Consider the following 26,787-nt stretch of genomic DNA (forward strand, 5'->3'; position numbering starts at 1 on the left):
TAGTCTTGACCGAATGAGTTTGAGAAAAAAAGGTGCGGAGGAGGAGGCCTAGTTGCCCTCCAATATTTTATTACTTAAAAAAGGCAACTAAAACTTTTAATTTTTTACTAATGTTTTGTTAGTAAAAGATATATGTAACTTACGAGTTAGCTTACGTAACAAACTTCTGTATTCGTATGTTTTTATTACGTATATGAGGGGGTTCACCCCCTCGTCAGTACCTCGCTCTTTACACTAAAGCTTAAATTTTGTCCCAGTTCCTTAAGAATGACCCATGAATCACAAAGGTGGTAGAATAAATAGTTGAAATTACTAAAAATACTTCAGCGTAAAGAGCGAGGTATTAGGAGGATGTGAATCCCTCATATGCGTAATAATTTCTATTCGTTTAAAGTTTTAATTCTGCTCCTTAATTTCAGTTGAAAAAACTTTTTCATATTTAATTTTTCATTGTTTTTTTAATAGTGCTAGAAAATCCTGTGCTCCGTACAAAGGAATTTTGTTCCCCCATGACAAATTCCTCCATGGAAAGTCCCCAACATATCCCCATATTCTCAACCCCCCCCCCCAACCAAAAAAATCCCCCTTAAAACGTCTGTACACTTCCCAATAACCATTACTATATGTAAGCACTGGCCAAAACTTGTAACTTGTAGCCCCTCCCACGGGGACTGTGGGGGAATAGTTCGTCCCCAAAGACATAGTTATAAGGTTTTTCGACTATGATGAACAAAATCGTTATCTCAGAATTTTGATCCGGTGACTTTGGGAAAATAATTAGCATGGGAGGGGGCCTAGGTGCCCTCCAATTTTTTTAGTCACTTAAAAGGGCACTGGAACTTTTCATTTCCGTAAGAATTTGCCCTCTCGCAACATTCTAGGACCACTGGTTCGATACGATCACCCCTCGGGAAAGAACAAACAAACAAATAAACACACAACCGTGATCTGCCTTCTGGCAAAAAATACAAAATTCCACTTTTTTGTAGATAGGAGCTTGAAACTTCTACAGTAGGGTTTTCTGTTACGCTGAATTTGATGGCGTGATTTTTGTTAAGATGCTATGACTTTTAGGAGGTGTTTTCCTCCTATTTTCTAAAATAAGGCAAATCTTCACAGTTTCGTTACTTTTGATGCGTTAGACTAATCTTGATGAAACTTATATATTTGAAATCAGCATTAAAATGCAAGTCTTTTGACGTAGTTATTGATATCAAAATTCCGTTTTTAAAGATGTGTTCACTATTGAGCCGGGTCGCTCCTTACTACAGTTCGTTATACGAACTGTTTGATATTTTTTATAATTAACGATATAAATATTAAAATTGAATGTTCAAACAAATTTTAACTAGGTCCAACTTAAGGATTGCTGCGACCTTAGATAAGCTTCGCTGACGAAGTTGTTGCAAGAGCAACACTTTTTTCTTGCAATAATACCAACCTTTTAAAAAATTTTATTTCTTAATACAAATTTTTCTTAAAGACTAATATTAATAAAATTCCCGATAAAAGAAAGTGTTTCAAAGAAAAGTAAAGTGCCACACTAAAACTGAAGATAAGCAGAAATACAGTGCAATAATATGACCAAACTTAACTTAAAATAATCAGGAATTAATGTCGAACAATATCTGAAGTGTTCTTTGAAAAAATTATTTTGCAGGAAGTATTTTTTTAGATTAATTTCTGTTCATTTTTGATTTCCAAAGTTTTAATGTTCGTTAATATTACGAATGTTTCTCCGTTTATTTTAGGTTTTTGGACTTGAGAATTATAATATCTGATTCCTTTTTAAATTCTTAAGTTGCATAGGGTAATATGAAAATTGTCTTTGATTGCATTAAAAATAATTTTTGCATAAATTTTATTCAAGTTGAAATTATAGTTTGGAACGGTCCTTGAACTGAGATTTTGATTCAACAGCAATATTAAGATACTCTGATTAAAAACCTTACTTGAAAACTTCTTAAAAATGTGTCTATGAATGAAAATGGAAGAACACAATAAATATATATCAAAGGCGTCACTAAGCTCTCTTTCTGACGCTTTAAACTCATTTACCTAGGATTTCGACGTGAGACACGTTCTTTTGATAACCAGGATACACACAGTGTCTCTTGATTATGCTAAACATCCCCTTAGCATTATCTGAGAGTTTTATTTAATACTCTGAACTATTCCTGAGATATTGAAGATAAGCCATTTTGATAACCTAGATACACATGATATCCTTTGATTTAGTTCAACATCCCAATCGACATTCCCTGAAAGTTTCAACTTAATAATTTTAGCCGTTTCTGCGATATTGCCAAGATGCCTTTTTTGAAAACATAGATACACAGTGCCTTTGAGTTCAACAGCCCCCAAACATTCTCTGAAAGTTTTAGCCTAAGACGCTTAATTGTTCTCGAGATAATGCAGTTATTTCATTTTGACAACCTGGATGCATATAGCGTCTTCTGATTTAGTTTGATATCCCCCTTAGTATTATCTGAAAGCTTCAACTTAACACCCTTAACCGTTCCCAAGATCAATATAGACACAAACACTTATGTCCTTTTGACAACCCAGATGCACCTAGTGTCTTTAGTGCTTCGTGTCAGTAAAATATCACCAAGACTTTGCAAACAATAGAGCAAAAGATGGATCTAGGAGTAAGAGATTAATCGACTAGATTGTTAAAATAATGAAGCAGGTTCGACTTAAAAAAAAAGAACAAATCCGTCCAAGGCTAGGAAATTTAGACTTCAGAGACATAATTACTATCAGGGCCGGAATTGCCGAAAACTGGCGGCAGGATGAATGTATTTTTAATGATATTTAGTTTTGACTTGAAATGAGTGACATTTTCGGCAAAAATTTTTTTTGCTGAAACACTTTCGATACCTATGTTACGTGTCTTCACCCTCTCTTTCAGAGGCATCCATTGGTGGTAATTTAACCCTTCCAGATTTTTAGAAATACGTTTTATTTTTATCTTCATTTAAAAGTTATTGAGGTGCCACTGTCCTAGATCTGGTTCTGGTTTGACCAATTTAAAACATTGTTGTTAGAAAAGTCCAAATAGAATTAACTTCTGGTTTTAAAAGAGGTTTTTAAAGAGAGGTTTAACAGAGAGGTTTTAAAAGAACCAACTTCTGGTGTTAAAAGAGAAAGGAGAAGGCATATTGTTAGCCGAATGTTTAGTAACGTTCAAAATAGCCATCCTGTAACCAAGGCCGTATCCGGGGGGGGGAGGCTACGGGGTTTGAAAAACTCCCCCAAAATATTTGTCAATACTCGTGAAAACTTAACAAAAATACATTATGTTCCGTTTTTAAAAGTTATACTTATCGTAATACCCACCCTAACAGAAAACTGGATGCACCCTTACCTGTAATTACATAAAAAAACTAGTTTTTTTAACTGAAAGTAAGGAGCGACATTAAAACTTAAAACGAACAGAAATTACTCCGTATATGAAATGGGTTGTCCCCTCCGCAATCCCTTGCTCTTTACGCTAAAGCTTTTAATTGTTTTAAAAAGCAGAATTGTGGCAAAGAGTCAAACTTTAGCGTGAAGAGCGAGGTTGCGTAACGTTTTAGTTCTGCTTTATCCATATATCATTAGCATATCCAACCGCCTATTCACTAGAATTTAGATCTTGCTTAGTGATTTATACCTATTTTCTTGTATTGAATGTCGGTATGTTCTATGGAAATTATAGTAGTTTTTTATAAGTATGTTTACGCTTATTTTGACACAATAATGCTAACTGCAGGCGAAAACAGGGACGTTAATTGGGGATGTGGGTGTAAAGTATTTTCTTTTAAATTTTTGTGGAAAAATTAAAAAAATATTTGCACGCTCTAGATATTGAACCTCCCCTACATTTCTTGAAATGAAGCCAATCGGACTAATTGAAATTTTTTTATAGGATTCAAAGTTCCCAAATAAAAAGCCAAACAAATCCTGACACCGAGTAGCTGATACCCCTCCTTTTTAAATTAATTTCATAGTCTTATTATGAACGATAGAACGGAAATTTTTCTGGTTTTGAAATGAGTTATGGAGTTGCTGAAATCGTTAACTTAGACTTAGAATCGACGTAATAAAAAGTGGCATAAAGATGTATTTTGACCGATCGACTTAGCTTCCTACAGACTGTTCATAAAGTTCATAAGATTCCAGTCGGGGAACCGCAGTGAACCAGCGTAGTATTTTTTACACCAAAAAGGAGAATATCTTCTTTTCTCACATATTTTTTAGTTCGAAAGAGAGCTGTTACTTACTTACCCCCTTCCCCAGTAGTGGTTTTCTCAGACTCTTATTTCCGTTTTGGATAAACAAACATTTCAAAGAAATAATAGGTTTATCATTTCTACAATAAAAAATCAGCAATCATCTGACACCATTGTATGTTAAAATCCCCGTTGCCATGGTAATCGGGCTTAACAATTTTTTGGTTACAATCTATGTCTAAGTTAAAATCGTCAATGGGAATAACATAGTTTCATATTTGCCAGAAAAAAATCAAATATACCATGTCGACACATAAATTAAAAATGGTCTTATTTTGTATAAATTAATGTCTGAATTCTTGTATTTTCTCTCAGTTTTACTTCAAATGTTTTATGTAATACAAAAAGGACAGGCACGTAAACACAAGGTATTTGAAAGAAAGTGTTAGATTCGTCAAAATAGGTATATTATATAAAAGTAACAAAAATCGCAAGCAGCAACCGCAAAATTGAGAAATCTCAGCCTGGGAGCACTCTGGGCATCTACCTAGCCAGATGTTCGGCTGCATGTTGTAGCTATATTTAACTTTGTACCCCCAGCCCTTTCTTCCATTCCGCATCCACACCTTTGGTTCTCTGCAGCCTTCGAGATCTTAAACCAGGCCCAAGGAATACTTTCTTTATGGAACTCTACTATGGCCCATTTTGGAAGACTGCTGTCACCATGGCCGTATCCAGGGGATGGAGTGCGGGGTTTGAACCCCACCCCCAAAAAAAGTGTTCAACTCCTAAGAACGTAGCGAAAATACATATAAACAAATTGTTACATCTATTTTTAATTATTTTTTTGGTATCCCCTCGTCCGAACAAAAATTCTGAGTATGGTTTTGGCTGCAAATACCTACTATCGTCTTGATTTAAGTATTGTCACCGTCATATACTTTTGTGTGTAACTATTTTTAGACTCCACAAATCTCCGGCAAAAATCAAACGGTCTTGTCCCCGTTTGTCTCCTGTTGCGTTGGGTCCACATGCCCAAGGTACATTTAAAGTGGTATGTGATGAGTAGCTCCTTGATAGTTAGAGGCATGCTCGGCTAGGGATCCACAGCATTAAAAGAGACCGTATCTTGCATAGACACAATCTATCTCCTGACCATGTCTCGTATGACTCTCTGTCTTGCTGAATCATCGTTGAAGATGTGGTTTAATGTTTCTAAAGAATTCCTGAGATAGGTTTTCTTCCACAGAAATCATAGGCTGTGTTAAAACGGTCAACATCCATTTTAGTCCAGGACTTTTAGGGTTTGACCCGGACAAAATTGCAATATAAACGAAAATGGTACCAAAATGATCAGAAAAAGATTCTGTACAACATACTAAAAGTCCCCATAAATCCGAGTGGGGCGAGTACCCGAAAAACAGGGGAAAAGGGGGAAATGGGAAAAATGCCGAACATGCCCAGAAAATAGTTTAAAGTGAGTTTTCTGGGGTTTTCACATACGCTGATTACGAAATTGACATCTAAAATTCAGTATAGAAAAAGAGTACTACGGAAAACGGGGGAACAGGGGAAAGAGGGGAGAAAAGAGAAGAATACAGGGTAGGGGTAGAAAGCGGTTTGAAAAATATTTTCTGGGGTATTCCTATCTGGTGATTACGAAACTGAGAAATAAAATGATATAAAAAATCGATTAACATAAAACGGGGAAATGGGGGGGAGGGGAAAAGGGAAATATACAGGGTAGGGGTAGAAAGCATGTGGAAATGTGTTTTCTGGGGTTTTTCTATCTGCTGATCACGAAACTGACCCCTAAAATGAAGGAAAGAAAACGAGAACCATGAAAACCGAACAAAACTGGAGGAAACAACGGAAAAGGGGAAGGGAGGCCTGACTCCTGAGCCAGCTGCTAATGGCTAATAAGTAGGCCTATGGACAAAATAACTTGCTTAAGTATCAAACTTGTACTTTCTTGAATAACAGACATTTCTTACAACCATTTGAATTACTAAACATAAAGAAAACAACCGCTTGGCACTTATATATAAAATGGCTATTATATGTAAAATTTGCACTTTCGAAGGCAGTATAGTTGACTTGAAAAACACAGCATTGATATCACTAGTCGAGCTCCTCGTCTTCGACAATCTCGTTGTCCCTGTTCAAACAGTTGATACCCTGACATTCTCCGCACGCGAACGTACACGCTAATCCATTTTTCTTGCAGCTGCATCGCGAGTTCTCGCAGCCTGTCTTACAGTTGGATCTCACGACACTCAAAAGAGTCTGAGGTGTGGGCAACAAATGGGTCATCACAGGTGAGTATTTATGGTCTCTGAGGACCCAACCCCAGTCAGCCGGGTCGAGGTCAGCTGGTTCCCCTTTCCAACGGGATACCTGGAGGCGCAATCGCTGGGAGTGGAATGAAGCTGCAGCTTCGGTTGGCGGAAGCCTTTCAGGCTTAACAAACGCCGTAGTATTAGACGAAGAACTTTTTCCAAGAAAATTCGATGTCGCAGCTTAGTGAGATCTTCGTTTGGTCGTGCTTTATACAAGCTGAGGAGAAGATATTCACCCACTTTCACAATTTCATCTTTGGACGATGATTCATCCAGAAACACTTTGCATTTTTTTCTGAACACTTCACTCTTCTTCAAAAGAGGTAGCACAGCTTGCTTTCCAAGTCCGAAAACTCGTGAGGTCGTGTCACATCCCAAGAGTGCGTGCCCTACCAGAAGCAGCCTGGATACTTCTCCCATTTTTTTTTGCACTTCGTTGAAACTCTGTTTGCTTCGCTGAAACACTTCGTTGAAAGCAGAAAACTCTGAAACAACAGTTCTTGGCAACGACACTGACCTTCTGATTCTACTCTTGTATCACCTCCCGCCTAATGCAAAAACACTTTACTTCGAATCGTCAACGAACGCAAAAGAAGCGATAACACGGTTCTGGTGCCTCAACGAAGTGCAAAAAAAATGGGAGAAGTATCCAGGCTGCTTCTGGTAGGGCACGCACTCTTGGGATGTGACACGACCTCACGAGTTTTCGGACTTGGAAAGCAAGCTGTGCTACCTCTTTTGAAGAAGAGTGAAGTGTTCAGAAAAAAATGCAAAGTGTTTCTGGATGAATCATCGTCCAAAGATGAAATTGTGAAAGCGGGTGAATATCTTCTCCTCAGCTTGTATAAAGCACGACCAAACGAAGATCTCACTGAGCTGCGACATCGAATTTTCTTGGAAAAAGTTTCTTCGTCTAATACTACGGCGTTTGTTAAGCCTGAAAGGCTTCCGCCAACCGAAGCTGCAGCTTCATTCCACTCCCAGCGAGTGCGCCTCCAGGTATCCCGTTGGAAAGGGGAACCAGCTGACCTCGACCCGGCTGACTGGGGTTGGGTCCTCAGAGACCATAAATACTCACCTGTGATGACCCATTTGTTGCCCGCACCTCAGACTCTTTTGAGTGTCGTGAGATGCAACTGTGAGACAGGCTGCGAGAACTCGCGATGCAGCTGCAAGAAAAATGGATTAGCGTGTACGTTCGCGTGCGGAGAATGTCAGGGTATCAACTGTTTGAACAGGGACAACGAGATTGTCGAAGACGAGGAGCTCGACTAGTGATATCAATGCTGTGTTTTTCAAGTCAACTATACTGCCTTCGAAAGTGCAAATTTTACATATAATAGCCATTTTATATATAACTGCCAAGCGGTTGTTTTCTTTATGTTTAGTAATTCAAATGGTTGTAAGAAATGTCGGTGATTCAAGAAAGTACAAGTTTGATACTTAAGCGAGTTATTTTGTCCATAGGCCTACTTATTAGCCATTAGCAGCTGGCTCAGGAGTCAGGCCTCCCTTCCCCTTTTCCGTTGTTTCCTCCAGTTTTGTTCGGTTTTCATGGTTCTCGTTTTCTTTCCTTCATTTTAGGGGTCAGTTTCGTGATCAGCAGATAGAAAAACCCCAGAAAACACATTTCCACATGCTTTCTACCCCTACCCTGTATATTTCCCTTTTCCCCTCCCCCCCCCCCCCATTTCCCCGTTTTATGTTAATCGATTTGTTTATATCATTTTATTTCTCAATTTCGTAATCACCAGATAGGAATACCCCAGAAAATATCTTTCAAACCGCTTTCTACCCCTACCCTGTATTCTTCTCTTTTCTCCCCTCTTTCCCCTGTTCCCCCGTTTTCCGTAGTACTCTTTTTCTAGACTGAATTTTAGATATCAATTTCGTAATCAGCGTATGTGAAAACCCCAGAAAACTCACTTTAAACTATTTTCTGGGCATGTTCGGCATTTTTCCCATTTTCCCCTTTCCCCCTTTTCCCCTGTTTTTCGGGTACTCGCCCCACTCGGATTTATGGGGACTTTTAGTATGTTGTACAGAATTTTTTTCTGATCATTTTGGTACCATTTTCGTTTATATTGCAATTTTGTCCGGGTTCGACCCTTTTTTGAGCTAAAAGTCCTGGACTATTTAGAGAACTGCTCCGTCGGTAAAACCAAATCAGGTGGAGAATGTTGCGATACTGTTAATTACCAGCCATCTCGATATTGATATCGTATGCCGTAAAAGTTATTCATTTATCTGCAAGGTTACTAAACAAATGTAATAAAGAACTGAACAATCTTGAGTTCGAATGGAATGGCTTCAAAAAGTTCGCTTGGATTATTCGGAAGCGCTACCCATATTCGAGAAGATAATTTGTCAATAATTGATTAATAGTTATCAAATCGTTTGAAGGGTCCTTATAAGATTGCGAAAAGTAGGAATTTGTCAAAAGTCGAATAATTGTAAGAAATTGGCAACTTATAAGAACAATATGCGATAAAAAAAACTGCAAGAATCTTGAGATAGCATGGGAACCCCCCTGAGATCACCTCTCCGCCACAATTTTTTTTTTACTCATAAGAAGGTAACAAAAAAACATTTAAACTAATTTCTGATGCATTTTTAAAGTTTTTGTACCCCCCCGAAAAATTTTTTGGATGCAGCCTTGGCTGCAATTACCTATTATCTTTTCTATTTTAGTATTTTCACTATTAGATACTTTGTGTAGCAATTTTTAGACTCCATGCACAAATCTCCGGTCTCCCTTTATTCCCTGTTGTGTTAAAAGGCAATAAAGAACTAAACAATCTTGAGTTCGAATGGATTGGATTCATACAACTTTTCTTGGATTATTTGATGGATTTCCTCTATTCGAGAAAAAACCCGCCAATAATTGAACAGTAATTACTATCAGTAGGACTTTATGAATTATATATATATATATATATATATATATATATATATATATATATATATATATATATATATATATATATATATACATCACCCTAAAAAAGAAAAAGGAAATACAAACAATGGTACTTACGTATTACACCGACCACACTGTCGTTCTCGATCTGTTCAAAACCGGTTTCTTCGTGGGTTCTCGGAGATAATCAGCTTAGCTTAAGTGTGATAAACTACTCTGCAGGTATATTTTAGTTAAGTATTTAGTGTATAGAGTTGGTTAAGCCAGGTTAAGCATTATTTGATCTAGTGCGTACTGGGCGGTCGGCTTTCCATATCTCTCTTTTATAGTTTTCATAATTTTGTTACTAAAGTATTATATTTTAATCACATTTTTATATATTTCATTCTGATTAACCTAAGTTTACTTCTTGAGTGTGGTCGTTATAATAGGTAAGTACCCAAAGATTATTATTATTTAGTATTTTGCGATTTTTATCCCCTTTTAGGATCCTCGCAAGTGAATCTTTGGATATTGTTAAATTCTCAATTGCAGCCCTAGTTCCTATGCAAATGTAATCTGATGTTACGAATTTCTTGGGAGTAGAGAAGATGATATTTTATATCTTCAATTCATCTACATTGGCGTTTAGGAATGAAGAAGCTTCCTTATCTCTTCTAAGGAAATTCCCTGAAGGAAGTCCCAGTGACAAGGTAATAATCCTTCGCTTTGAAATGACTGTATAAATTCTAGGCTTCAAGTACTATTGCATAGACAAAAGAACTAACTGAGGAACTGGGAAGCGGTAATGGCTTTGATTTTGCTGAACTTATCTAAGGGTATCTGTGGTTGTTAATTCACAGACACTTGCAATGCATTATTTATTAGGAGCTTGGGTGAGAAAGATCTGTTACAATTTTGAAAATGCATAGAAGCTTTTGAATAGTTGAAACTTTTATGATGTTCAGGTTGCTACTGAATGAATTTTGTATTTCAGTCAAAGTAGCTATTAGTTATGCAGTGTTAGTATTTACTGGTGCGTTTTCTGCAACCTCAATGTAAACAGTTCAAGAGACTAAAATGTGAAGGTAGAACTAAAGAATAGATTAAAAGCCAACTTTCTTCCGGTAAAAAAGCTCAATATATGCTTTCCATTATATTGCCCCTTTTAATATGGCAATATTCAAGCAGCAAACCCTGGGCGAACCTTCATTTACCGTTTCCGCAATTCAATTAAAAAAGTAAAACCACAATAGTCTTGCATAGTGGCAATGATTAGTTACTATATGAGAAATGGTACTTCTGTATTATTCAGAACACACTCAATAAGTGAAGTTAGGTTCTTTTGTGAAACAAACTACGATGCTGGTACGTTTCATGAGAAAAACCAGTTTCATAGCCACAAAGACAAAACTCAATTTAGTTTGCTACGCATAGTGATAGAAGCTAGTGTCTGAACATGGATTTTGAAACGAAGATTTAGGATTTGCCAAAGACTGAAAAAGAGGCAATTATATTTTTCCACGATAAGGGGTTGTTGCCCACAACAAAACAGTGTGTCAATGGACACAACATGACTTTGTACTCTGACGAGAAGGAACATTACGAGACGGAACACATAGTGATAGAAGATACCTAACTCACTTATTGAGTGTATTCTGAATAATATACAAGTACCATCCCCCCAAAAAAAGTTTTTCCAAAGCGTAAAAATTTTAAAAATGCATATAAACAAATTTTTAAATTATGTTTTTAAATTTATTTGTTACCCCTTCCCCCACCCCGAAAAAAACCTTGGGCGCGGTCCTGATTGCAGCAATCAATCGAGTCGTCAATCCATACAGTCTAAGTTTAAATTAGCAGGTTTAATCTGCTAGTATCACCGTATAATAAACCGCTGCTTTTGGTCAGCATTAGCATAAGGCCAGTAGAACCAAAGCTCGTTGAGCTTATACATGTGAGGTCACGAGTTCGCAGACAGCAGTAATGCATTACTTATTAAGGGTAAGGTCTGTTGCAACTTTGACAGTACATAGCATTGAATATTCCAAACTCTCTTGATGGGCAATTTTCTGCCAAATTCACTCATATTTTAATTAGAATAGCCACAAGTTATGCAAAATTATCGAGGCGTTGATGCTAATTTGATAGCCTCAGTAGTATCTCTATTTCGCAAATATCGCGCAAGAAAGAAAGTAATGGTGTCAATTCATGAAAATTCAGGGAGATGGGGAGGTAAAATGTTTGTTTTCAAAATCAAGGGGGGGATGTAAGCTCGTCATTTTTTCCAATTTTTCCATGAAAAAAATTAAATGAAAATATGCTCAAAAGAGCTATTTGGCAAAATCAAGGGGCGGGGGCAAAAATCTAGTTGACGCTTGTCCCTCAATTAACACCAATTAAATCAATTAACATTAAACTCAATTAACATTAAATATGAACACATATGCTTACTATTTTGATGTTGATAAACAATATATCAAGTGCTATAACTAACTATTCGATAATTTCTGCACCAACAAGAAATCCACCCCTCTAATTAATTTTTTTCAGCTAATTATCCTGTTCAGGTCAGTACGAGGAGCAATAGTAAATTTTATAGTCAACATCTGGTTAACTCGAATAACAAATCATTGACAAAAAACTACAAGGAGAGATAAAATCCAACAAAAAAATATCAAACGAGACTACGGCCAGTAGAGTGAAAAGAGATGGAAGACTAAAACAACGCGGATATTTCGCATGTATCTAAACTAGGCGTCCTCAGCAGAAGATAAAAAGAAAATTTACACTAAACTAAAACAAAAAAAAACCATCACCAATAATAATAAGTACAACCGTCGCTATTGATCCACGTAGGGAAAGGAAGCTATTAGAGTTACTTCAATGTGAACGTCAAAGCAACTGAGGAAAAATTAAAAAAAAAATGAATCTAAGTTAACTATTATGTTGCGAAATAATCAATGTAATCTTGTCCCCTGGTGATTATGCACAATTTTAATTCCCTTATTAACTATTGGTTCATTTTTCAAAAGACAATCATAAATTGTCATGACTTCCCCGTTCGGCTTAAGAACTTCCAAACAAATCGTTGAACGCGTCATTTCTCTGTCTGTAAACAAAAAAAAAATTGATCTCATCTGTAGCATCGATTCGCATGGATACTAGTAAAGATTAAACAAAAAATAAACAAGTTTTTTTTTTCAATGAAAGTAAGGAGCGACATTAAAACTTAAAATGAAAAGAAATTACTCCGTATATGAAAGAGGATTTTCCTCCTCAACGCCCCGCTCTTTACGCTAAAGTTTGACTCTTTAACTTAGCTCTACTTTTTAAAACAGTAAAAAACTTTAGCGTAAGGAGCGGGGTGTTGAGGAGGAAAAGCCCCTTTCATATACGGAGTAATTTCTGTTCGTTTTAAGTTTTAATGTCGCTCCTTACTTTCATTTAAAAAGACTTGTTTTTTGTTTAATTTCTGGACGTTTTTGAATTAATGCATGTTTTGATCTTGGCTTTCCGCACATAATTAATTAAAACGAAATTTGCATATTATTTTTTTGGGGCTAAATGGCTTTTTCATAGTTTTAATCGGGAGATTTTGAGAAAAAAAAGAGCGAGACAGGAGGCCTAATTGCCCTCCAATTTTTTGATTACTTAAAAAGGCATTAACCTTAATTTTTTTACGAACGTTTTCATAAGTGAAAAATATACATAACTTACGAATTAACTTACGTAGCGAACTTCTGTATTCGTATGTTTTTATTGCGTATATGAGGGGACTCGCCCCTCGTCGATACCTCACTCTTTACACTAAAGCTTAAATATTGTCCCAATTCCTTAAGAATCACCCCTGAATCACAAAGGCCGTAGAATAAGTAGTTGTAATTACTAAAAATACTTTAGCGTAAAGAGCGAGGTATTACGAGGAGGTAAACCCCTCATATGCGTTATAATGTCTGCTCGTTTTCAGTTTTAATGCTTCTCCTCACTTTCAGTAGAAAAAAAACTTTTCATATTTATTTTTTCAATGTTTTTTTAAGTAATGCTAGAAAATCCTGCGCCCCCTCCATTGGAAGTCTCTTCCCCCATGAGAAGTTCCTCCATGGAAAGATCCTCCCACGTACCCCCTCCCCTCAACTCTCCCCCAGCCAAAAAATCCCCCTGGAAACGTCTGTACAATTCCCAGTAACCATTACTATATGTAAACACAGGTCAAAGTTTGTAACTTGCAGCCCCTCCCACGGGAACTGCGGGGGAGTAAGTCGTTCCCAAAGACAGATTTATTAGGCTTTTCGACTATGGTGAATAAAATGGCTATCTCAGAATTTTGATCCGTTGACTTTGGGGAAAAATGAACGTGGGAGGGGGCCTAGGTCCTGCAATTTTTTTGGTCACTTAACAAGGGCACTATAACTTTTAATTTCCGTTAGAATGAGCCCTTTAGCGACATTCTAGAAAAACTGAGTTGATACGATCACCCCTGTGAAAAAAAAATTACAATAAACACGCATCCGTGATTTGTCTTCTGGCAAAAAAATGCAAAATTCCACATTCTTGTAGATAGGGGCTTGAAACTTCTACAATAGGGTTCTCTGATATGCTGAATCTGATGTTGTGATTTTCGTTAAGATCGTATGAATTTTAGGGGGTGTTTCCACCTATTTTCTAAAATGAGGTAAATTTTTCAGGCTCAAAACCTTTGATGGGTAAGACTAATGTTGATGAAACTTGTATATTTAAAATCAGCATTAAAATATGATTCTTTTGATGTAACTATTGGCATCAAAATTCCATTTTTTAGAGTTTCGGTTACTATTGAGCTGGATCGCTCCTACTACAGTTCGTTACCACGAACTGTTTGAAAAGCCATGGTTAATTGCTGTGTTTAAAAAATGAAGCAACAAGAATCAGTATTTTGAGCACCTTAGTAATCCACTACTTAATTGCTGAACAAATATTATAGGCAACACTTAGTTGGTTGCACAACCATAATCTTGCAACTTCATCAGTAAATTTTAGTATGTTCACAGACTCAATTATGATGCATACAACCAGATATAATTGTAGTCTTAAGACTACTACTCGAAGTAATAGAGAATGTTTAACTTCATAACCATGAAGTTATTTAATTGCTGCCGACATTAAAACTTAAAACGAACAGAAATTATTCCGTATATGAAAGGGGCTATCCCCTCCTCAGCGTCCCGCTCTTTACGCTAAGGTTTGACTTTTTTTCACAGTTCGAATTTTTAAAACAATAAAAAACTTTAGCGTAAAGAGCGGGACGTTTATAAGGGGACAGACCCTTTCATATACGGAATAATTTCTGTTCGTTTTAAGTTTTGATGTCGCTCCTTTCTTTCAGTTGAAAAAAACTTTTTTTTATTTAATTTCTGAACATTTTTGAATTTATGTAACCTATGTTTTGATTTTGGCTCACTGCACATGAATAATTAAAACGAAATTTGCATATTATGTTTTTTTGGCTAAATGGCTTTCTCATAATTTTGATCGGACGATTTTGATAAAAAAGAGGTGGAGGGCCTAGTTTCCCTCCTGTTTTTGGTTACTTAAAGATGTGACTAGAAGTTTTTTTTTTACGAATGTTTTTATTAAACTTACGTAAAGAACTTCTATATTTGTATCACAGGACTGAGAAGAAATGTAACCTTTTATCACCATTATCGACTTCAAAGTGTGAGTAGTCTGAAAGACTAAACTTTGCTACATCGTCAGAGCTGAGTCTAATTGTGATGAGTAAGATACATCAAAGGGGAGGAAGTCAGACCTCCCCCAACAATTTTTTTCTAATTATTCTCTGGATTTGGATGTATGGGCACATCTCGGCCCAGGCATTTATATGTATTTCATAGATTTAAGAAGAAATGTCTTATAATGGCTTACTGAAGATTAAATAAGGTTTCGATATTCTCTTGATGTAGCCTCATTTCCTTCCTCCAGTGGTGTCAATTCCCAGGAATTCAAAGGGGGCAAAATGTGTTTGTCAAAATTCAAGGGTGGACAATTTTTTCTATTTTTCAGTCTTTAGGTGAATATACAAAACGAGCATTTTTCAATGAAAATACCCCCCCCCCCTTTTATTGTTTTTTTTATCTATGGAGGACACATTTTACCCCTCCCAAATAGATGTCACTACCACCCAGCGTTCTTTACTAACCTATAAGATATACCTCTACAAATCTGAGACTAGAATTCTTAAATTAGAAAATAGTATGACTTAATCTGGTCGAGAACTTTCAGACATATATCTGAACTACTAGTATAATTTTTCTTTCTCAGATTGCCAGGGTTTTCAATTAAGAGAGGAGGAGGTAATTGTTTCGCCTCGGTTTTTGCAAAACTTTTCCTTATATCATTGAAAAACTGAAAACAAATCCCCCCTCCGTAGATTTGGAAAATATATATTATAGTATTTTAAAAATATTGCCCCCTAGATTTAAAAAAAAATTCTGTCTCCCTTATGAATGAGAATGCTACCCCCTCCCTCTCAAGTAATTTTGTAAATTAGCCCCGTTGCATCTTTCCATCAGTTTTGGCCATGGTAAAATCGTCATTATCTACAAATACTTTAATGATTAAGACAGTCTGGTTTCTGTCAAGTTTGTTGAACAGTGAGTTGAATTGCCAATTGTTTCCGTTCGGCGAAATTGGCTGAAAACTTTCGAGGGGAAAATCCACGGCTTCGGAGTGCGTAGATTTATCAAAGATGAAACTACGAATAGCCAAATGATCTAATGTTTTTCTGTAAAAGCAAATTGATGGCTCTTAAAAACGTTTTGTTTGTTCGTGCAATCTCTTAATTTGGTAGAAAACCAGTATTTTAAAATCGTACTCCTGGTTATCGCATACTTTTATAAAACTTAGTGAAAAGCGATACATATACCATACGTAGGGATAGCGTTGAAACTTGAAGAGGCCTCATTTCAATATTTGATCATAAATTTGCAGCTCCAGCGCTCTTTTCAAAGGCCTGAAACCATAAAAGGGTAGCTTCATAGGTTCATTTTAATTAGCCTCATTGTGGGCATGATACCCTTGTTGAAATCAGAGTCTTATCAGGATTTTTAAGGTATAATACTGAAGATCCCAAGACATGGCCATATCCCCTCTGAAATTTCATATATAATAGTGTTTTACTTCTGTTGCCCTCCTCCGTAGATTTGGAAAATATATATTATAGTATTTTAGAAATATTGCCCCCTAGATTTAAGAAAAAGATTTTTCTGTCTTCCTTATGAATGAAAATGCTACCCCCTCCCTCTCAAGTAATTTTGTAAATTCTGTTGCCCACCGATCATTTGGGTATTATTTTGGTAATGGTCCAGAATAATTAAGTATTAGTCTAAAAATCCTCGATATAGCTGCACATAATCAGGCCAAACTTCACAAAACAATAGTCGACTTGGTGGTAGACATAACATAAATATGGCTCATTAGATAAATATGGCCTAAAATATGGCTCATTCGACCGCAATTGGAAAGATCAAAGCAAACTAGAGGGCTAACAGACGCCTTATCTGCCCCTGGTGGCCTAAAAGCCTTATGTTTTACCATACTAAAATTTAAAAATAAACATTTTAATCAAACTGTTAATAATTGTGATCCATGTGGTGAAAAGGAATGTTTAATCACTGGGCAAAGAGCATCACATAAAACGAAAAGCCTATACAAAACTAAAGCCACAAAGATAAGTTTTAGTAGAAGGCGGACAAGCAACACTTCTTTGGAATAAGAGGCAAACATAAATTTTATACAAGTTACTAAAGGACCGCTGCCCCACCATTTTCCGTAATCCTCAATAACAAGCATGCTTTATCGCCTTTGACTAATGATCATTTCTGGGCTGTTAAAGGGATGGTTCTAAATTGTTCAATTCAATTTCATTCGTTATAATCAGAAATCTTGAAGTATAAATGTAAAAAAAAAAAAAAAAAAAAAAAAAAACGCATCAATCACATATTTGGCAAAAAGTACGTCCAATTGATTTTCACCGAAATATGGACTTAATAGTTCCATTTTTTTTTGTTTTTTTATTTGAAATTGGAGACTAACTGTGCAACATAGGTATTTAAAATCAAATATGTCAAGTATATATATTTCGCAAGTGGTGGGCACGTTATACCTTATAGAAACCGCGGCTGACAAAAGTACTTGTAATTATCACAGCACATAATTATCTACAAGAGAAGAGAATTAAGAAGGGGAATTTTTTTTTATACAACTCGTCAAACGAAAAGTTAATACCGAACGTTACAAAAGTTACAAAACAAAAATCATACCAGCTTTGCCTCTCAAAAAGACTACTGTCTTGGCTTTCCTAGTTAGCCATGGCTTTTAGTCTTTCATCACTTTCACCAAATTGATAATACGAAAATAAAGTAGATAATTAAAATTTATGTCCATATAACTTATGCACAAGGCCGTATCCAATGATGGGGTTTCCTGGTTTGAACCCACCCCCCCTGGTGAAATATACAACTTAACAAAAACACATACACAAATTTTCTGATGCGTTTTTAAAGCCCCCCCCCTTCCTGAATAAAATCTCGATACGCCTTTACTTATGCATGCATCAATATGATTGCACAACCCATTTAAACAAGTAAATTAACTTAAATTAAACCATACAGAATGTTTCCTGTGGAATTTATCTAACAGTCTGATCAAGATCAGGAATTACCTTACTTCAAAAAAAGGTTACTGTGTTTTATCTCTTCTTGTGTACAAGGATAAATATATTGAATCTTTTGCAGTTTCAAAAGCCATTTATGTATGGGGAAAAGTCTAAGGGAAAGTGTTCAGGCTGTTGCCTACAATAATTTTTAGTCTGAATAATTGAAGGGCCAAAAATGTGGTCTTCGGTCCCTTGCCCTCTCAAATAGTCCACCCTCCCCTCATAGTCCCTAAATTTGCACATGTAAACCTGTTGAACCAGGGCTGGCAAATATATTGCAGCCTGGAGATTTTCTATTTGAGGCTGTGGTTGCCGTAAAGAAGTCCAAAAGCTAAGACACGTTAAGAATTGGGTAAAACATACCTCTTTACCCCACCCCTTCTGAGGTTGACCCAACCCTGTGCTCTTGTTTAATCCTGCCTCGCTTATCAAAAAAAATGATTGTAACACCTTTCTCAATCAAATTCATAAATGGCCTTTCCCCTAGTTCTGTCACCTCCTTTTCTCCTCCGGAAAAAAAAATATCCCCGCTAAACAGGATTTCATGACGAGCGTTAATCCCAATTTGAAAAGACGTGTAAAAATAAATATTTCATTATTAACAATCGTCTATTACAAAGACCATATAAAATATTTTCTCATCCCTCAAACTCATAGACAATTTACAAGATCTCTATTATTTTAAATAATCTCGTATAGTGTACCTTTTATCGACCATCTTGACAAGTGTGAGTGCCCACAACCAAAACAAACTTCGATGTACGTCTTCGGGGCAGGCACGCCAAGATCGGCCGTTTTATTCCATTGGAACCCCCACGAAATTACTTTCCTTTATTACAACGTGTATATTTTCTATTTTGCGACATTAGGGGTATTACCAGGGGCGTCATTTGGAGGGGGCAAGGGGGCAGTTAACCTTCAATAATGTTGAAAATACATTAATATATATCCCATGCCCCTTCTCTATCCGGATATGAACCCCTCTTGCCCCCCCCCCACCAAAAAATGTTGGAGGTTCATCCCTTTGTATTGTTGTTCCTAATCTTAGTTATATCACAAGCGGACATCTGGCCCCTGTATACCTATCCTGACACAAGCCCTTCAAACAGATCGTGGTAACGAACTGTAGTAAGGAGCGACCCGGCTAAATAGTAAACGAAACTCTAAAAAACAGAATTTTGATGCTAAAATATACATCAAAAGAATCAGATTTTCATGCTGATTTTAAATATATAAGTTTCACCAAATTTAGTCTTTGTCATCAAAAGTTACGAGCCTGAAAAAATTTGCCTTATTTTAGAAAATAGGAGAAAACACCCCCTAAAAGTCACAGAATCTTAACGAAAATCACACCATCGCATTCGACACATCAGAGAACCTTATAGCAAAACTTTCAAGCTCCTATCTACAAAAATGTGGAATTTCGTATTTTTTGCCAGAAGACAAATCACGGGTGTGTTTATTTGTTTGTTTGTTGTTTTTTTTTCCCAGGGGTCATCGTATCGACCAAGTGGTCCTAGAATGTCGCAAGATGGCTCATTCTAACGGAAATGAAAAGTTCTAGTGCCCTTTTTAAGTGACCAAAAAAATTGGAGGGCCCCTAGGCCCCCTCCCACGCTCATTTTTTCTCCAAAGTCAACAGATCAAAATTTTGAGATTCTCATTTTGTTCTGCATAGTCAAAAACCATAATAACTGTGTCTTTGGGAATGACTTACTCCCCCACAGTCCCTGGGGGAGGGGCTGCAAGTTACAAACTTCGACCAGTGTTTACATATAATTAAATAAAAAAACAAGTTTTTTAAATGAAAGTAAGGAGCGACATTAAAACTTAAAACGAACAGAAATTACTCCGTATATGAAAGGGGCTTTTCCTTCTCAACGCCCCGCTCTTTACGCTAAAGTTTGACTTTTTCTCTTAACTCTACATTTTAAAATAGTAAAAAACTTTAGCGTAAAGAGCGGGGCGTTGAGAGGGAAATGCCCCTTTCATATACGAAGTAATTTCTGTTCGTTTTAAGTTTTAATGTCGCTCCTTACTTTCATTTAAAAAACTTGTTTTTTTTATTTAATTTCTGAACGTTTTTGAATCAATGCATGTTTTGATTTTGGCTCTCCGCAGAGGAATAATTAAAACGAAAGTTGTATATTTATTTTTTTGGCTAAATGGCTTTCTCATAATTTTGATCGAATGATTTTGAGAAAAAAAGAGCGGGAGAGGAAGCCTAGTTGCCCTCCGATTTTCGGTTAATTAAAAAGGCAACTAGAACTTTTATTTTTTTTTACGAATCTCCCTTTACGATTTTTTTACGAAATCTTTTTATATATGAGGGGGTTCTCCCCCTCGTCAGTACCTCGCTCTTTACACTAAAGCTTAAATTTTGTCCCAATTCATAAAGAATGACCCCTGAATCACAAAAGTCGCAGAATAAATAGTTGAAATTACTAAAAATACTTTAGTATAAAGAGCGAGGTATTAGGAGGTGAGCCCCTCATATGGGTAATAATTTCTGTTCGTTTTAAGTTTTAATGCTGCTGCTTACTTCCAGCTGAAAAAACTTTTTCATATTTATTTTTTCATTTTTTTTAAGTAATGCTAGTAAATCCTGCGCTCCCTTCATGGAAATTTTCTTCCCCCATGATAAATTCCTCGATGGAAAGTTCCCCAAGAATATCCCCCTCTTCTCAACCCCTGCCTCCAACCGAAAAATCCTCCTGAAAACGCCTGTGCACTTCCCAATAACCATTACTATATGTAAGCACTGGTCAAAGTTTTGAACTTGTAACCCCTCCCACGGGGACTGTGGGGGAGTAAGTCGTCCCCAAAGATATAGTTATAAGGTTTTTCGACTACGCTGAATAAAATGGCTATCTCAGAATTTTGATCCGTTGACTTTGGTAAAATAATTAGCGTGGGAGGGGGCCTAGGTGCCCTCCAATTTTCTTGGTCACTTTAAAAGGGCACTAGAACTTTTCATTTCCGTTAGAATGAGCCCTCTCGCAACATTCTAGGACAACTGGGTCGATACGATCACCCCTGGAAAAAAAAAAACAAAAAAACAAACAAACACGCATCCGTGATCTGCCTTCTGGCAAAAAATATAAAATTCCACATTTTTGTAGATAGGAGCTTGAAACTTCTACAATAAGGTTCTCTGATACGCTGAATCTGATGGTGTGATTTTCGTTAAGATTCTATGACTTTTAGGGGGTGTTTCCCCCTACTTTCTAAAATAACGCAAATTTTCTCAGGCTCGTAACTTTTGATGGGTGAGACTAAACATGATGAAACTTATATATTTAAAGTCAGCATTAAAATAAAATTCTTTTGATGTAGCTATTGGTACCAAAATTCCATTTTTTAGAGTTTTGGTTACTATTGAGCCGGGTCGCTCCTTACTACAGTTCGTTACCACGAACTGTTTGATAATGGTTATTGGGAAGTGTACAGTCGTTTTCAGGGGATTTTTTTTTTGGTTTTAGGGGTGGGGTTGAGAGGAGGGGGCTATGTGGGAGGATCTTTCCTTGGAGAAATATGTCATGGGGGAACAGAAATTGAATGAAAAGGGCGCAGGATTTTCTAAAAAATCCTTTTTCTTCATATACGGAATAATTTCTGTTCGTTTTAAGTTTTAATGTCGCTCCTTACTTTCAGTTATAAAAACCAGTTTTTTTTATGTAATTACATAAAACGTATTCCTGTATTTTGAAAAAAGAAACTTTTACATTAATACCTTCTCTCGACGAAAGCGTAAATTTATAGAATGATCTATCCTGTGCTCATAGACGGCTGAATAATTTAATAGAATATAATGACTACAGAACAATACATTGTTGCTAAGAGATTGTTCCGGCAGGAGTATTTTCAATAGGTTTACAAAAAAAGGACATATGGAGCTTTGCTTCGCCATTATCCCATCTCCATAGAGATAATCAAAAGTTTGACGCATTATATATATTTTTTGTTCATAGCATCAAGTTTTGAAAACTTTGTCACGAAAAACTTTTGACGAAGTTTGACAAGATAAAAGGTATCTTGATATACCATCATGTATATCGGTTGCTACGCTGTTGGTTTATAATCTCAGTATATTATGAAGATCTAAATATTAAATTCAAACACTAAATGCCGAATTCTAATTAATTGAGAGGTGGGTGGTCAATAAAAAATAAAATCTATTATTTGAATCAGATATGCCAATAAGTTCAGAAAAAACTTAGGATCTCGGTGGGAAGGGGTCACGACCCCGAGTGCTCCCCCAAGTATATTAAAGTAAGCCAAGTCTGTTATGTTAATAAGAAGTAAAAAAGGCCCTTTGAATTAACAATATTGTGAACTTTCATGAAGATACCACTTGGTGACATTACTTATGTCAAACAGTGTTTAAATGAACCTCAAAACAGCAATTTTGCGATCAAAGCGTGGCTTGTTTTAATCTCGGGAATTCGAATCTGATATTGCTTAATATTCTGATTGTTTTCTTTTTTGTATTTAGTCTAATTTAATAAGAAAAACTTGAAATAAACTTTGATTTTTCTCCAAATAAGAGCCTTAATAAAAAAAATATATGGTTGAGCTTGAGCTAGGCTCCTTTGCGGCTCTTAACTCAGCCATTGACGTTGTCGAGAATGTAACTTTCAGAAAAAAAAAATATCTTCCCCAGAAAAGTATCGTGTTTATTTCCAAAATTGTAAAAAGTTTCGCTATATATGCGTTTTTGACATCCCTCTGTCCAATTCTACATATGCGTTTAAGTGCCATTTATGGGTTCCTTCATTGTTCAGCTATGGTTTTAATCTTCAGAGCTAACCTTGTTTTCTTTATTTTTGAATTTTTCGATAAACGAAGTCTTTTTTAGAGGAAATACTTAAAAGTAAAATTTAAGAACGGGGAATATAATGCATTTGGGAAGAATTAGGAGTATCTACAGGAAACCGTATTAATATGACCAAATAGATGTATTTTCCTCTATAGTGTGAATTATATATACTATATTGAAAAAAAGGGTCAAACAACGCCTTTCGAATGATCAAAGCCGACCCTGAGTTTCCTCAAACTTGGGTTATCCTAAACTAATGTATTTTTTTACTTTTTCTATCTATTTGAAACGATTTTTAATTTTGTTCAGAAGATGAAATGTTGACTAGAAATTTCGGAAGTCTAAGATAATGAACTGCTGAAACATGACGTGGCTGTGACATGTTCTATTCATGAAAGTGTAAACAACAATTTACCACCCCCTTCATTCGTTAGCCTTACAATAGCTTGTCAAAAGGGACGTCAAAACCCCGTCTGAAAAATTTTCCCCTGTGTCAACAAAGTTCTAAGAAAATTCCAAGGAAGGAAATGACTGTCAAGAAAAAGTCTTCTGTAATGATTTTCACAGATGAATTTTGGAAAAGCTCTTGACAACTTCTGTTAGTTTTTGGAAGCTTTAAAAATGCTTGAATGGAAGATTATCAGATGAGTTTTCCAATTTTCGTTTTGCGACAGTAAATGTAGCCGGTCTGGTTTCTGAATAGAGTACTATCAGGGCAATTTATCAGGACAAAATTGGGATATACGAGGGGAAACATCTCGTGTAAATTATCATGCCTTCAATCAGCATTGAGGTAAAAATCGTTATTCGATTGTTTTGAAATTTATTGAGGATATAACTTATTCATACCGTACGTTATTTACATTTATGTTACATGTCACAGTCATAAGCTTAAATAAAAAAAAACCGTTTTTAAATAGTTTTGCTATGGCAATTAATAGGTTTTAATAGGCATTTACAATGAAAAAAACTCCTTTTAAATTAACAAACGGTCAGCCCTATAATCAAAATTATATAGCGATTCTTTAAAAATCATTAAAGGGATACACTTCATCAAACATTTAGGACTGTTTCTTTTATCATAGTCGTAAATTAAATACAAACGGCTTCTTCAGAATTCTTATTCCAGAAAGACTAAGTTTTAACAACATTAGTTTTTCAACCGTTCTGTCAAGACTGGTCCGATACGTTCGAGAGGAAAGTATTCCGTAAAATTATTATTAGGCAGGTATTTACGTGTTATCCTCACCACTCAAGAAGTTTGATCTGCTTATAACGGTTTTTCAGTGTGCACTTTCAGATAATCAGCTTAATCTGAGTGGGATAAAATACTATGCTGGTATATTTTAATTAAATATTTAATACATAGAGCTGGTTAGGTATTTAATATAATGCTTTCTGGGCGGCCTGTTTTCCATAATTTTCTGTTGGAACTTCCATAATTTTGTCACTAATGTATTATATTTTCAACATATTTAAGTATATTTCATTATGATTAATCTAACTTCTTGAGTGTGGTCAGGATAACACATGAGTGTTATTAGACATTCTTTCAGCCTTAAACTGAAAATTGGTTTTGTATTTTTTTAAATTAGTAGGGATATAATCTTATTTTTTCTATTATACCATACTTCTCTATGGTACTTCAATCATACGTTTAAATAGGCAAAAAGAGGAAAAAAGGAATAATTACTTTGAATTATTTTTAACTGATTTTTGTAAACAAATCATATTATCCGTTATTTCTGGAGAAACAAATAGTAACATCTTTTTAAAACCTAGCTCGTTTTAGAGCAATATTAAACTACGTCATTTTACCAAAGGAATTCGTTTCCCACGATGAAAATGCATGCTATTCAAAACCTGACTGGTTGTTTTGTATGAAATTTTAAGCCAGTAAAAGGAATAAGAGGTTTCCGACTCACAACATTTAATACAATTCTGTGTTCTTTTTTGGCCAAAACTTATTCCAGTGACGGTAAATTTAACGGTGAGTTAAACCAGTGACGGTGAGTTATGACAATTTATCAGCATCTAATTGAAGACAGAACATCGCTTTAGAAGGAGAATATACACCAATGAAGGGTAGAAATGGGAAAAAAAATTCTGAAATTAACACGCAATTTCGTAGCTGTCAAACTGTGGTCATTTTAGCATTCTTACACAACCTTGTATGTCTCAAGAACTAGGAACAACCAGGAATCCAATTTTTAATGAATTAGACCTCTGTAAGCAGTTACGCAGCTTCTGGAAGTAACAAGTATCGGGCTGACTAATTACTTTTGCTTGTTTATTTTCAGTATTCAATGTGGCAACACCAATGAAAATGTGATACTGCCCGAAAAACTTCATACTTTGGAAGAAAATGAAAAAGACCAAAATTTCAGGTTGCTATTTTGCATAGCGCTTGTGTTTTTCTCTTCTTTTTTTACGTAGTCTATATATTAATCTTTATTTAGGCAGCACTATTACATTGCTCATGATTGTTTTCAGCTTCATTTCTCTTCTTACTTATTTGTCTTTTTTTCATTGATAAAGGCTTATGGACATGAACACACAACATTTGAACTTATAATAGCATTTATACAAAAATGTTTGAAGCCCACTGTCTTCTCGAAAGTTTTAATTGTAAGGAAAACGTGATTTTTGAAAGCCCTTTTTAGACGCTAGCTTCAGTCATTTGATTCTTTTAATTCACATTTCAACACAGCTCGATTTAACGAGCTCAGTGTCTGGATCAAGCACCATCAGGACAAGAACGAGTTCATAAAGGGAGAAGATTTCTTTGAGGGTATTTATCCGTGACAAAAAAAGTTTTTGGGTCATCTTCGGTATCCACCTTGCATTAATAAAACAAAGATAGGTATTCGAAAATAGAAATAGTTTGAAATGGATGTGAAAATAGAAGCAATTTTTGTGTTATAACATTATGCAGGGATGGCAAATTAATATCCGGGGGGAAGGTAAGTCTTTTATTTCCAAGAACATGAAAATAAAAAATCATACACATTTTATAGCATCGGAACCTGTCACCAAAGTCCAGGATAAGGCCCTGACAGAGAATTTTTTTTATAAGCATCGATAACTTCGAAGACCTCACTGTTTTTCCCTGACGAAAATATGACTGTTCAAAATAGGGAGGAAACCTTCTAATAGACAGTGAAAAAAATATAAAATTTTAACTGAATATTTCGGACACATATACAGTGTCCATCATCAGCAGTAAAGCTCAAAGTAAAACTCAGCAATAGTTTTACTGCTGATGATTGACACTGTATATGTGTCCGTAATATTCACTTAAATTTTTTTTATTTGTTTCACTGTCTATTAAAAGGTTTCATCTCTATTTTCAACTGTTATATTTTTATAAATGTCAATAAGAACTCATATCAACATTCACATTTTAAAGCGTCCTTTTATCTTTCTTGCAGTTTGATTCTATGTATGTATGTATCAAATTCTAGGATGACCAACTTTTAAGAAAAAAATACAAAAAGGGCCTGGATAGAAATTAAGACATTTTTATTTAGTTGACGATTAGAACCCGCGGCATTTATTAACTAATTGTTTATTTTTTCGTCAAATTTCAAAACTAATTTTTAAGTAATTATTATAAAAAGTAATATCTGTAAATTCCAAAAAAAAATCTTGAATATATTTTCCTAGTAATAAAAGTTTCTAGTCTGATATATCGCCATAAACTTGAATGTGATAGTGCTCTAACATTATTAACAGAATAATGAGACATATTTACAAAGAAAAAAAATGCAACCGTTTCGAATTTACATTATAACGTCAGTTTTGGAATAATTCACTGG

The 26,787-nt window shown here is 35.6% G+C and overlaps 1 protein-coding gene and 1 long non-coding RNA gene across 2 annotated transcripts in view; one reads left to right on the forward strand and one right to left on the reverse strand.

Moving 5' to 3' along the window:
* LOC136039767 (teneurin-a-like) overlaps positions 1-26,787 on the reverse strand; it is a gene marked incomplete in the record, with an annotated part of 538,588 nt that overhangs the window by 509,414 nt on the left and 2,387 nt on the right.
* On the forward strand, positions 4,601-25,457 carry LOC136039768 (uncharacterized). The gene is made up of 3 exons (XR_010620550.1): positions 4,601-4,645; positions 9,964-10,168; positions 25,270-25,457. It is a non-coding gene; the product is annotated as an uncharacterized LOC136039768 (long non-coding RNA).

The sequence above is a fragment of the Artemia franciscana genome, chromosome 20 (assembly GCF_032884065.1).
Source record: "Artemia franciscana chromosome 20, ASM3288406v1, whole genome shotgun sequence".
NCBI classification, from domain to species: Eukaryota; Metazoa; Arthropoda; class Branchiopoda; order Anostraca; family Artemiidae; genus Artemia; species Artemia franciscana.